Below are 12845 nucleotides of genomic sequence, written 5' to 3' on the forward strand. Positions count from 1 at the left end.
GTTCCATACTGTCATCAACAAATTGCCGATTTGCTCTTTTTCGTTCAGAAATCAAAGATTGCAGTGATGGGTTTGCCACTCTACTGGTGTTACTGTTGCTATGGTTACAGGACCATGAATATGAGGATCAATGGCATGATGAAGATCCGATTTGATGGAAGTTTTATTGAGTTGCTTCAACATTTCTTTCTCAACAGCTTCCATTTCTTCATCTTCTGAAACTTGCACAGTTAAGTCACCATAAGTTTGAAAGTGGCAGTTTTGCAGAACTGTTGTCATATTTGGATTGACATGGACCCAGGGTGCTCTCTGTCGAATCAAACGATTTGGAGAGGTTTATCGAGACCTGGTGCTGCAGGAATAGCATCAGCGGGGGAGACATCCTGTGTGGTAGTTGCCATGGTAACAACAGGGAATGTAGATGAAGTAAGAGAGGGGGTTGTAGTTTGAGTGGCGAACAAAAGATACAGTCGCTGGGGTAGTACCAGTGACCACAGCTGTTGGGGGGGAGGACACCATAATATAGAAGTGGTGATGATGCAGCTGGTTGACTGGAACCAACTGACAAAGTGACAGAAGTAGTTGGCACAGCAAGTGGTGAGCTGACGGCAGCTATAGTAGGTGGGGCTATTGTTGCTGTAGCAAATTGAGGTCGCATCAAAGGGGAAGAGAGAACACCTATAATATAGGCAATATAATAAATTTTTTAATAGTAATAGACTACCTTGACTGGTTGAAGTGTGAGGTGTCCATTCAAAACCAGGAGGTCATCCTCATTGAGGTCATCTTCTTCCTCCTCCTCCTCCTCATCATCAGTTGAATCCCAATCCCAGTTTCTCCTCTGCTTTGTCTGAAGGTTGTGACCATCAGATCAGCTTTCTTGTCGCTGAGTACCTCCTCTTTGGGAGAATTCTCTATTGTCTTATCCTTCTCTTTGTCATCAGAAGAGGAGCCTTGTTTGGTTTCTGTCTTGTTATTGACTTGTTCAAAGAAGCGTTGTCCTAGGGAACATTGTCCTTCTTTTTGGGGAATATTATCATCTTCATCTTCTCATCAGATGTGTCCCAATTCGAGTCCTCTTCTTCAGTGGCAGTTGGTTTCTCTTGCAAATGACCTTTCTCTGAAAAACCACGTCTTTCTTCATTCTCAAATTCACTAGGAAGCTCATCTGTCTCCTTTTCTTTATTTTCAGCTTTTTTTGCCTCCAGACAAAGAAACATTTTCCATCTCTTCTTCTTCGTCGTCGTCACTGAAATCCATTGCTTTAATATGTAATACATCCTCTGTAAAAACAAAACAATAATAATGTACTTTATTCTCATTCCCAAAGAATATATTTTACCATTTTTGGCTGAAAAAACCATCGGTATGATTGGCAACCTTCCAGTAGGGATGTCTCTAAAAAATGGCAAAAACACATGTCAGAGCTTTCCCTTTGAATATCTAGGGCATCTTTTTTATCTCCCAAGCTTTCTTTTTCAATAGACCAGCTATAATGGTCATCTTTTTTATCATCATCTTCTTCGTCATCTGAGGATATATCAGGTATTCCATACTTTTGGATACTAGGGAGTTTGAACGGGACTACTTCCTGTAGCTGTTATTGGGGTCTTCTTAACAGCTGATTTTCTACCAAAAGACATAAACTCTTCAGAGCTGTCAATTGGAATAGGACAATCTTCATTATCGTCATCTTCCTCATCTGAGGATACATTATGTATTTCAAATTTTGGAAGACTAGGACGGGTTTGAACTGGACCACTTGTTGTAGTTTTTGGGTGCTTCTTCTGGATCCACGTCAAGAAGATAGTGTTTAGGAGGTGACCTATCATCTTGTTCATCTTCCTGCTCCTCTATCTCCTTTGATACCAATAATGAGGGAAGGTTTGGGACTGGGGGATCATCAGAAGATGTCACTGCAGGGAACTGCAAAGAGATTAGCATATTTACATAATGATAATCATACCTTCATTTTTCATTTTTTATTTTCTTCTTTCTTGTTTTCTTCTTTTTCTGGTTTTTCTTCTTCTTCTTCTTCATCATCATCATCAGTCAAAAATGATTTGCCATATCGAGCTCTCATAGTCTCAGTGATATTAATTTGGGGCTTAGAGTCTTCCTCTGGATACAACTCACTGTCTGAAGATATGAAGGACTCTTTCTTTGAAATGTCTCTACAGTAAATAATATCACAATATACTCAATTGTTGTTCTTTATTATGTATGTGTATGAAATATCATATTATTGAACTTACTCTGTAGTAGTGAAGCTATCCACACGATCAATGTTATCTAGAAATGTAAGTAAGTAGTGCTATATATTAGCAATAGAATGTTTGTACCTAGAGGAATAGGCTCGGTAGCTGTTGCTTGAAACAGTGGCAACAATATCATTTGATTGACTGAATTGCTCTTTGTTCGTGCTTAAAGATTACTTGAGGAATGCTAAAGGAACGTAGAAAGGATGATAATGTAAAGTCTGTTTATATCAAGCATACTCAGTCCCACTGCGACTATAATCATGAACAGTCTTGCCTTCATTGTCTTTCACCTTACAATCGATAAGTGGATGTTTGAGGAGATGATGAATGATGTTGATATGGTCATTCATGGCAGCCAACATCAATGGTGTTCTGAAGGGATGAGAATGAAGTTAAAGGAGAGTATACTATCAGTATAGAAACTTACTGTCCCTGTTTGTTGACATGGTTTACATTGCATTCTTCTTTGATCATCAACTCAGCAAATTCAACTTTGCCATGGAATGCTGCAAGAGCAAGTGATGTGAAACCATTCTGGAGAGAGGGAGAGAGAGTTAGCTTAACAAATGAAACAAACTATATATTACATACATTGTCTGTCTCATCAGCAAAAGCTCCTTTATCCAGGAGTTTGTTTGCTACAGGTACATCATTATGAAGTGCAGCTATGTGCAATGCAGTTTGGCCAAGATTGTTTTTTACAATCAACATCGTCCATCATTTTCAATACTCCCATTGTTATACCAAAACTCTCACTTCCAACAGCCTAAATAAATAGATAAAGTTAGTGATGAATAAATGAAAGAAAATATTATATAAATGAATGAATTGAAACTAGATTGAAAGAAGGTTTGTGTTTTATTTATTACAACAGTACATGTTGTTTAAGTAATAAAGATGTCATTTAAAAGACTATGGAATTCAAACAGTAATTCTAACAATTGGTTAACATACCTTATGAAGAGGTGTGTTACCATCGCTGTCCTTCATCTGACAACAGATCACTCCATTATGTTCCCTCAACAAGTCAACAATATCGAGGTTTCCTTTTGCTACAGCAAGATGCACAGCTGTCCTGCAAATGTATATCACTTTAAATATTAATACATATTTCCACACAGCATTAGGAGATAGTAACTCTACTCCATAAAAGTATTAGTTAGCAAATGAAAGTTAAAAAATAAGGAATAAGGTCTCATTGACACTTATTACCAATATTTTATAGCAAATAAAGTCTCATTGACACTTATTACCAATATTTTATAGCAACTACCTTCCAAGTTTATCAACAGCATCAATGCTATGCTTAGGTTTTCCTTTGCTGGTTTTTTCTTCTAAAAGTAGGAGGACTTTGCTTGTGTTGCATTTCCACACAGCTCTAAGGAGTTTGTGAGGTAACTCCTTCTCTGGTTTGAGAATAGTATAACCAGAAGAAGGCGTAGGGTCTCCTGTAAAATGACAGGTAGCAGGTTATCAGCTTGTTGTGGTTTTGTGGCTGCTAAAATACATACCTTCTTGGGATACTGCACTGCAACGCTGGCAGTGTCACTTTCTTTGCCTTTACGGCCTCTTGAAATTTTAAACTTCTTCATGTACTTCGTTCAGATCTACTGAATCTCTTACCAAATGTCAAGCTTCTCTTGAAACTTGGCATTCGCGGGGGATAGAGTGTTGTGTAGCCATAGCAACATTTGTCAAATTACATGGTTGAGAAGGGTTAAAAATAAACAATAAGTATACGGGGGGTGAACGAAACATTCTGAAATTTGTATAGGAAGGTGATAGGAGAAAAAAGAGCGAGTTCCGTATACCTTTATTACACAGGGTCTAATAAGATGCATTGGAAAAAATAGATGTTACCTGGTGACCCATTACAACTTAAACTCTAAGGAAGATGTTCAATGTGGGTATTGCTTACACATGTTTTAACGCTATATATACATAATCATCAATGTGTATTTGTACTTTAACTTGTTTAAGAAATCTGTAGTAGTGTTCATATTTGATCTAATAATTCGAGTATATACATACATTCCTTTAGAAATGATTGTGTTGTATATTTTTAATAGATTGATCCTGATAATGTTAAAGACTTCTCTTCACAGGCCATATTTCCAGGTGACAACAGAAGATTGTCTTTAGAGACTTCCATTTCTACTCTATGTAAAAGGTTCAAAACTCATTACACATTGATCAGGAGTATAATTGTGGTCATTACATATGCTATATCAACCTGTCTCCTTTATGTACATCTCCATTAAGTAGCCTATTAGTAAAAATTGTTTTTAGTAAAACATTTCAATTATGAATAGACAATCATTCAATTTTTTTGTGTAACATTATTTCCAACAAATTTGGAATAATTACAAGCAATAAAGAGTTTCCTTCCAGAATGTGTAGAAAATGGACACAATGACTAAATTCTGCACTTTTTGGTAGAAATCATTTTTTAGTGAAACTTGCCAATAATATATGGAAATTAAACAATTGTCATTAATTAAATATCCAATAGGTTTTGACATTATTTCCAATGAATTTGGCATAGTTTACAGCAATAAAAGATTACTTCCAAAATAGGTAGAAAAATTGAATTGGTGCCATTTTGCCTACTCCCATTTCGCCTACTCCCGTTTCGCCTACTAATTGACGACCAGTGCCATTTTGCCTACTCATGCAAAACATGATGAAAATGATAGAAATAAGTTTGTAAGAAAATAAAAAAGGTTGAAAATCATCTAATAGTATTAAGTTCCAACAAAACTATGTATACACATATAGTTCAAATGGCAGTATGAGCAGAAATTCCTCTAATATACTCTTCTAAACTAATTTGATCAAATCTACTTTTTAGTTCTCTTATTTTATTGTCTTTTTCAACAGACTTCTTAGCTCTTTTAGGTGGCTGGGATCCTGCTTCAAGTTGAGCAATGCTGACTTCAGTGCTTGATTGTTCTTGCTTGAAGATTTCGACAAGTTCAAACACATTGGGGTGGGCTTTCCTTGCAAGACTGGCTTAGGTAACACCCTTTTTATGTGATGCAACCCTTGTTTTTAGCAATTAAAATCAAAGACTGGCTTAGGTAACACCCTTTTTATGTGAAACTCACATCAAAACCATCATGTATTTATGGTATTCCATGAATTGTATACCATTTTGCATGAGTAGGCAAAATGGCACTGGTTGTCAATAGTAGGCGAAATGGGAGTAGGCAAAATGGGAGTAGGCGAAATGGGACTAACCCGAAAAAAATCACAGTGAGTAATCCTTAACATTTTTTTAGAAAATTGTTTTATTAGTGAAAAACGCCAATAATGCATGAATTAAACAATGACTATTAATAAACTATCTGGTAGGTTTTGACAATGTTTATAACAAAATCGAAAACTTAATGTACACATACTATTGCTATGGCGATATACAGGTAGTTGCTATGGTAATGTTGTTATGGTGATTGTTACCATGGTAATAGTTGCTATGATAACAAGCATAATCTAGCTAAAGTAATTGTCATTATGGTGGCATACATGTATGTGATATTGCATTTTTGTGTGAATCATATGGTTCTGTGGATTTGGGAATTGTATGATTAGTTTCAAAACTTCTTGACTATCCATTAAAACTAAACATTATATATATGAATTCAATATCTAGTAAGTTTTGACAACATTTCTGACATTTACAAGATATCAACAAACTGGATGAAATCCATACAGATCAGAGAGACTGAATAATTGCTGTCATCTTCCAACAAAGATCTTACTCTATGTATAATAAAAATGAGTGACACTTGGTGACATATATATGAGCAGTAGATTCACATGTAAATATCTAAATGACAAATCTGTAAGTTTTATTCATGGCTAAATGGGTACATGAAATGATCGATATGTTTTAAAATAGAGTTTTTCAAAGCTAGTACTGGCAGATCTGAGTCCATACAACTAGTAGAATACACCATAATAGCTATCTCCTATGACATGATATACTAGTTTCACTAATTCAACACATATTGTAAACAAAAATGACTTGAGACCACTAAACTTACTAGTTATATCATATATAGATATTGTCTTACAAATATAGTTCTTTCCAGTAACAACTTGTAGATTAATTAATTATTTGTTAATCAATTAAATCAGATCAATTAAAAATCAATTAATGTTGGTCACGCAAGTGTTGGTGCCCCGAAAAATTTGTCACAAGTTTTTGATGACTGGTTGTCAAATTGAAGCATGACAGGATCTTTTGATGGTATTAAAAGGTACTCCATTTCGCAAGCTTTTTAGTAAAAGGTGAGTTATGTCTCCATCCACTCCATCCATCTCTAGTCCATTTTAGAGTTGTTACAACTCTCTCTCTCTCTCCCTCTATGTTCTACATCGTCGTTGGATCATCTCATACTTCGTTGGATCGACTCGCCCCTCTCGTCGCTGGATCATCTTTTTATTTCAGTTTTGTCATCTCTTTTTCTGTTCTTTTTTTATTTTCATTATTTATTTATTTTTTTATTTATTTTTAATTTTTGTAAAGTCAGTTCACTAATTGATTTCTTCTCTCTCTTCAGAACTCAACTTTGACTGTTCTTCTCTGATGTTCTTGACTGTTCTCTGATGTTTTTGACTGTTCTCTGATGGTCTTGACTGTTCTGATGTTCTTGACTGCCTGACTGTTCTCTGATGTTCTTGACTGTTCTGATGTTCTCTGGATGTAAAAGATGAGTCACTCTCCATGTCATGGACTCTTTCCTGTCTTCCTTCAAGCCTTCTTTCCTCTTCTTTTTTTTATTTTTATTTTTTTTGGGCCTCCAGCCCATACACCATACACACACTCATACAATCTCTAAAAATCATCTCCCTCCTGCCGCTCGGCGGCCAAAAAAAAAATTTTTTTTAATATCTCAGGCCGCCGAGTGGCGGGGGGGAGCTCTGATCTTCTAGGGTGCGTGTGTGTGTGTGTGCTGTGTGTGTGTGTGTTGGTGGTCCCTTTTCACTTCCTCTGTCTCTCTTCACTCTCTATCCATTCATTGTCACTTCCAGTTCAGTTACTCTTTTTTTCTTTCCCTGCAGGAGCAGCATTGTTGAAAAAGGTGAGCTATCTTTCCATCCATCCATCTCTCATCCATTCTTTTAGTAATCCAGTTGTTACAAATAACTCTCTCTTTCTCCCTCTATGTTCTCCACTTGTGGCTGGAGTGGATTCTTGATGACTCTTGTGGATGGAGTGGATTCTTGATGACTCTTGTGGATGGACTGAACTCTTGGTGGCTCTTGTGGATGGACTGAATGAACACTTGGTGATTCTTCAACTACTAAAGACTGTCTTATTCTTTTTTTTTTCTATTTTTTTTCTATTTGTTTTTTTTTGTATTTTTTTTCTATTTGTTTTTTTTTGTATTTTTTTTTCTATTTGTTTTTTTTGTATTTTTTTCTATGTTATTGAAATTCTTCAAAAAACATTTTTTATTGAAATTCTTCAAAAATATTTATTTGTCAGTTAAGTTTTTAAGTTAATAATTAATCACCAAAAATTCTAGTTAACTTTTTTCTCTAACTTTTTTTCTGATCTGGATGAAATCCATACAGATCAGAGAGACTGAATAATTGCTGTCATCTTCCAACAAAGATCTTACTCTATGTATAATAAAAAAATAAGTGACACTTGGTGACATATACTATGAGTAGTAGATTCACATGTAAATGTCTAAATGACAAATCTGTAAGTTTTATTCATGGCTAAATGGGTACATGAAATGATCGATATGTTTAAAATAGAGTTTTTCAAAGCTAGTACTGGCAGATCTGAGTCCATACAACTAGTAGAATACACCACAATAGCTATCTTCTATGACATGATATACTATATTCACTAATTCATTATTTGTGTTACACATATTGTATCAAAAATGACTTGAGACCACTAAACTTACTAGTTTGGCAGTTACATTGTATCCTATATCATATATAGATATTGTCTTACAAATATAGTTCTTTCCAGTAACAACTGTAGATTAATTAATTATTTGTTAATCAATTAAATCAGATCAATTAAAAATCAATTAATGTTGGTCACGCAAGTGTTGGTGCCCCGAAAAATTTGTCACAAGTTTTTGATGACTGGTTGTCAAATTGAAGCATGACAGGATCTTTTGATGGTATTAAAAGGTACTCCATTTCGCGAGCTTTTTAGTAAAAGGTGAGTTATGTCTCCATCCACTCCATCCATCTCTAGTCCATTTTAGAGTTGTTACAACTCTCTCTCTCTCCCTCTATGTTCTACATCGTCGTTGGATCATCTCATACTTCGTTGGATCGACTCGCCCCTCTCGTCGCTGGATCATCTTTTTATTTCAGTTTTGTCATCTTTTTCTGTTCTTTTTTTTATTTTCATTTTTATTTATTTTTAATTTTTGTAAAGTCAGTTCACTAATTGATTTCTTCTCTCTCTTCAGAACTCAACTTTGACTGTTCTTCTCTGATGTTCTTGACTGTTCTCTGATGTTTTGACTGTTCTCTGATGGTCTTGACTGTTCTGATGTTCTTGACTGCCTGACTGTTCTCTGATGTTCTTGACTGTTCTGATGTTCTCTGGATGTAAAAGATGAGTCACTCTCCATGTCATGGACTCTTTCCTGTCTTCCTTCAAAGCTTCTTTCCTCTTCTTTTTATTTTTATTTTAATTTTTTTTTTGGGCCTCCAGCCCATACACCATACACACACTCATACAATCTCTAAAAATCATCTCCCTCCTGCCGCTCGGCGGCCAAAAAAAATTTTTTTTAATATCTCAGGCCGCCGAGTGGCGGGGGGGAGCTCTGATCTTCTAGGGTGCGTGTGTGTGTGCTGTGTGTGTGTGTGTGTGGTGGTCCCTTTTCACTTCCTCTGTCTCTCTTCACTCTCTATCCATTCATTGTCACTTCCAGTTCAGTTACTCTTTTTTTCTTTCCCTGCAGGAGCAGCATTGTTGAAAAAGGTGAGCTATCTTTCCATCCATCCATCTCTCATCCATTCTTTAGTAATCCAGTTGTAACAAATAACTCTCTCTTTCTCCCTCTATGTTCTCCACTTGTGGCTGGAGTGGATTCTTGATGACTCTTATGGATGGAGTGGATTCTTGATGACTCTTGTGGATGGACTGAACTCTTGGTGGCTCTTGTGGATGGACTGAATGAACACTTGGTGATTCTTCAACTACTAAAGACTGTCTTATTCTTTTTTTTGTATTTTTTTCTATTTGTGTTTTTTTTTGTATTTTTTTTCTATTTGTTTTTTTTTGTATTTTTTTCTATGTTATTGAAATTCTTCAAAAAACATTTTTTATTGAAATTCTTCAAAAAATATTTATTTGTCAGTTAAGTTTTTAAGTTAATAATTAATCACCAACAATTCTAGTTAACTTTTTTCAAAAAAAAAAACATTTTTTATATTATTTCTCATTAATCACCAACAATTCTAGTTACTTTTTTTTCTAATAATTAATCACCAACATTTCTAGTTAACTTTTTTCTAAACATTTCAGTGTATTTTTTAGCAAAAAAAAAATCATTTAATTATCTATATTCTAAAACATTTCAGTGTATTTTTTAGCAAAAAAAAATATCATTTAATTATCTATATTATTTGTCAGTGTATTTTTTAGCAAAAAATATATCATTTAATTATCTTTTTTAATAATTAATTTAAAATCTATTAAAGCGTTTTGCTATTCCTCGTGTAATTTTCCCGCCTTAACAGTGATATTTTCCCGCCATAATGGTGGTCACGCGTTTACAGTTCCTTGCTAGGCGTGTGCTGATATTATTTTCCCGCCTAGCCAACACGTGCTCAATTGCTCATTGGTAATGGTCCCTCTTTGATTGGAATATTGAGATCTTCACCAATTTAATTACTGCTTCAGTTTTAATTGAGTTCTTTTTAGTTTGCTTTCTGCTCCAGTGTTTTTTTAATTGAGTTCTTTTTAGATGTTTATTTTTATTCCAGCTTTTAGGCCTTGTTCATTGCTTTTAAAAAGTTAGGGTTTATCAGGTTTGCATACTTCGAGTTTCAGGACCAGCCACTACTCTAGTATCAGTGGTGCAGTGGTGCGTTTTTAAAAGCATGTATATATAATACAACATGAAGAGTTATAACAATATTATATTGACGTTTTATTTAATTCTTTGTAATAAAATGTTGTCAAGATTTAGTCATTAGGTTGAATTTGAAGGGTAATTCTCTGTTGATTATCAAGACATTCTTTTACCTTATTTTCAGTCATAGTTAATCTTTGTTCAAGGATTGATACGGTCTACAAGGAGACAAGTTATGGTAAGTTAGCTTTACAATAATAATACTAAACTCTCCTTTAATAAATATGCACAACAAAAGCTCAATTAATAATAAAACAAAACACTAACACAAAATTGGACACCTTCAGACCTACTTTAAAACAGTATTGATATAGTTATAATGTAATAGAACTACAATCAACTATCTTTACAATGCAGAGGTTCTTACCTCAAACTAACTCTGTTATATGTAGACTATGGCCTAATATTAAAGTACGGTACTTACTTGTGTTAGTATATCTAATTGTCCTACAATGTGTTCTAGTGTAGTAGCTAGTTTGAGGTGGCATAGTTAAAGGTTCTAATGGTGTTGTATGGTGGTGAGTTAAGATGGTACTTTCTTCCTCACGAGAAGGGAAATCAATAGGAGGAGAATGTGATAGTTGTGGAGAGGGGAAGAGTTGAGGACCAACATTGACTATATTTGGTTTGGCTGCATGTGATCCTCTAGGAGCTTTCAATGGATCAAGCTGTAACAGTTTGTAGTAAACAAAGATACCATAACAATATATTTCATATAATTATAATAAAAGATATATGTGTTTACCTCATGTTTTACTGGTTCATTAGTAGCTGTACTGTTGGGCGGAGGATCGTGTGTATGAGAGGGTGTGACTGCTACCCTCTTTCTCTTACCCTTTAAAACTACATAACATAAGGATGTACATGTACATGTGATATGTATATTACTTACCTTCAGAATAGTCAACAGAATCAAAATTAGTCTTCCAAACTAAAACCTTTATATAAAGTACAATAAAGTATATGTATATAGTCGTATGTACTTGTTCATCAGCTCCTACTGAAGCAAAAAATTCTCCAGATGGTGAGAATGTCACATCTATAGCTGCTCCCTGTAAAAAATGGACATAAGAAAAACCTTTATTTAAAGTACAATTAATTTTGACTCAAGTAAATTTTGTTTAAGTATTTTAATGTTTTAGCTTGCCTTGTGTCCATGTAATGTATAGAAGGTCGTCCTTCAATAAGATCAAAACACCTACAAGTGGAGAGTCTAATGTTGTCTTCTTACAATGTTATAGATAATGAGATACCTTCAACAAATTTGTCGTTGGATGCTGATAAGAGATAGTTTGCCTGAAGGATGAAAAGCAACACTACTTGACAGCATTGCTATGAGCTGGAAAAAGAAATAAGAATATATAAAATAGCATTAGAGTTCATAATGATACTTTTATAGATGACAATAACTACTGTATGCAGTTATAGAAATAGTACTATAGCATATACCCTTGTAGTACTGTAGTAATCGGTTGACTCTGATGTCCCATATTTTGACTGTGTTATCAGTTTGTTCCCATAGCAATGCAGTTTCCGTCAGGATGAAAAGCGACAGTATTGGCATAACTATGTGAAACACAATAAAACATTATTATCAACTTGTGATTGCTAACCCATTCTGTTCATGAAATGTGTGAATACCAAGTCTTGTTCATTCTGTCCCAGAGCTTAACTGTTTTATCATCACTAGCAGAAACTATTAAACGACCATCATGAGAGAATCGTGCACTACGAATCCAGTTAGTGTGTCCACTGAGACGAGAAAATGGAACTTTGTCTGTGAACTGGTCCAAACCTTTACCAATGAATAATGGCAGACAATATCTTTATAATAAAATATACCTTATGGTCTATCATCTGAGGCAGTCCAAAAGGGACTGACCATCAGCAGGCAAATTTCCACATGACGTACAGAAGCAGTATGAGCTTTAAATACAGTCGATTCTCCTTTACTATACGTTAATAAATAGTTATCAACAAGGACAGACCCCTCTTGTTATAGGGATATTCTTACATGTATCATGTTACTATGGTTACTTACACACTAGAGTATCCATAGTCGCACTGTCTTGTCACGAGAAGCTGATGCTAACCAAATGTCCTGATGGAGGACAGAAAAATCAACTGAAAGAACAGCATCCTAAAAGTACAAAGGATGGTTCTTCTTTTATCATATACATGTACATGTACCTTGTGTCCAACAAACCGATATGCCCTTGACTGTGGTTTGAAATGCCATACATCAAACAAGAAATCCATTGATCCAGTGGCCTATATATAAAGACCAAACATTACACTACATTTTTTTATAGTTTATTTTGTATTACCCAATTGCTTCATGTTTGGATTAAAAGCCACACTTGTTACGGTGGGTGGTCTTTTATGGCCCCCTTTGAAATTGTCTTTTCCTAATGTTGTCTCCCTATATAAAGTGGGTGGAGACCAGAGAATTGATACT

General features: G+C 34.8%; 1 pseudogene; it reads right to left on the reverse strand.

Moving 5' to 3' along the window:
• Window positions 1-1737: 1737 nt before the first annotated feature.
• Window positions 1738-12811, reverse strand: LOC121366580 (annotated as a pseudogene).
• Window positions 12812-12845: the final 34 nt, after the last annotated feature.

This window comes from Gigantopelta aegis, unplaced genomic scaffold, assembly GCF_016097555.1.
Source record: "Gigantopelta aegis isolate Gae_Host unplaced genomic scaffold, Gae_host_genome ctg6272_pilon_pilon, whole genome shotgun sequence".
NCBI lineage: Eukaryota > Metazoa > Mollusca > Gastropoda > Neomphalida > Peltospiridae > Gigantopelta > Gigantopelta aegis.